The sequence below is a fragment of the Cryptomeria japonica genome, chromosome 1 (genome assembly GCF_030272615.1).
Source record: "Cryptomeria japonica chromosome 1, Sugi_1.0, whole genome shotgun sequence".
NCBI classification, from domain to species: Eukaryota; Viridiplantae; Streptophyta; class Pinopsida; order Cupressales; family Cupressaceae; genus Cryptomeria; species Cryptomeria japonica.
The window spans coordinates 301,468,876-301,469,664 of NC_081405.1; the positions used below are offsets into that span (position 1 = coordinate 301,468,876).

The 789-nt window shown below is 29.2% G+C and overlaps 1 non-coding gene across 1 annotated transcript; it reads right to left on the reverse strand.

Moving 5' to 3' along the window:
* Positions 1-243: 243 nt before the first annotated feature.
* On the reverse strand, positions 244-315 carry TRNAQ-UUG (transfer RNA glutamine (anticodon UUG)). Its single transcript has one exon. It is a non-coding gene; the product is annotated as a tRNA-Gln (tRNA).
* Positions 316-789: the final 474 nt, after the last annotated feature.

Sequence of the window (789 nt, forward strand, 5' to 3'; positions counted from 1 at the left end):
GAAAATTACTTTAAAAGAAGTTAGATGTCATTTATATTTAAGAAATGCTCAATTTAACTTCATAAGATAATTTAGACACTTTTAATTATATTGAAAAGCTAATTAAATAAATAAACTATTTAAAAAAAGTTAGATGTGAAAAAATAATTCATAATTAAGAAACGCTCAATTCGTTCTTTAATTAAGGTAATTTAACACCTTAATAAAACATCATTAATTGATTCGTATTTTAACCATAAATAAAGGTCCTACCGGGAGTCGAACCCAGGTCGCTGGATTCAAAGTCCAGAGTGCTAACCACTACACCATAGAACCCTTGATGTCGTTGTCTTTACCAAAACTGTTTTTGATTTATTTAGGACTAGGAGGTAATTAGTTTTACAACGTCGCCGCCTTTGAGATTCTACGCTCTCAATGACGTCTGTGCAACATCACCCCATTTGCAGATTTATTTAAGATACCCATTAATTGTATTAATAATATTGCAATTGCACTATCTATATTTAATGTCAAGATAGCAGATATCCACAAAAGCAACAATAAAAATATTATTAATACAATCATCACAATGTCAATAATGGAAGGTTGAGGAGGGTTTTAAAGAATTTTTTTAATTGGTTTATACAAATTAATAATTGTAGATTCGTGAAGGCTTTTATAGGTAATCAAATTGGTTTAAGGGACACTTAAATTATCAAGCATTAGCAATATGAGTTGAAACAAAGAGAAAACTTAGCAATTTATCAAACATAATATATTAGAATGATGACCTAACTTGATCGCTGGCTC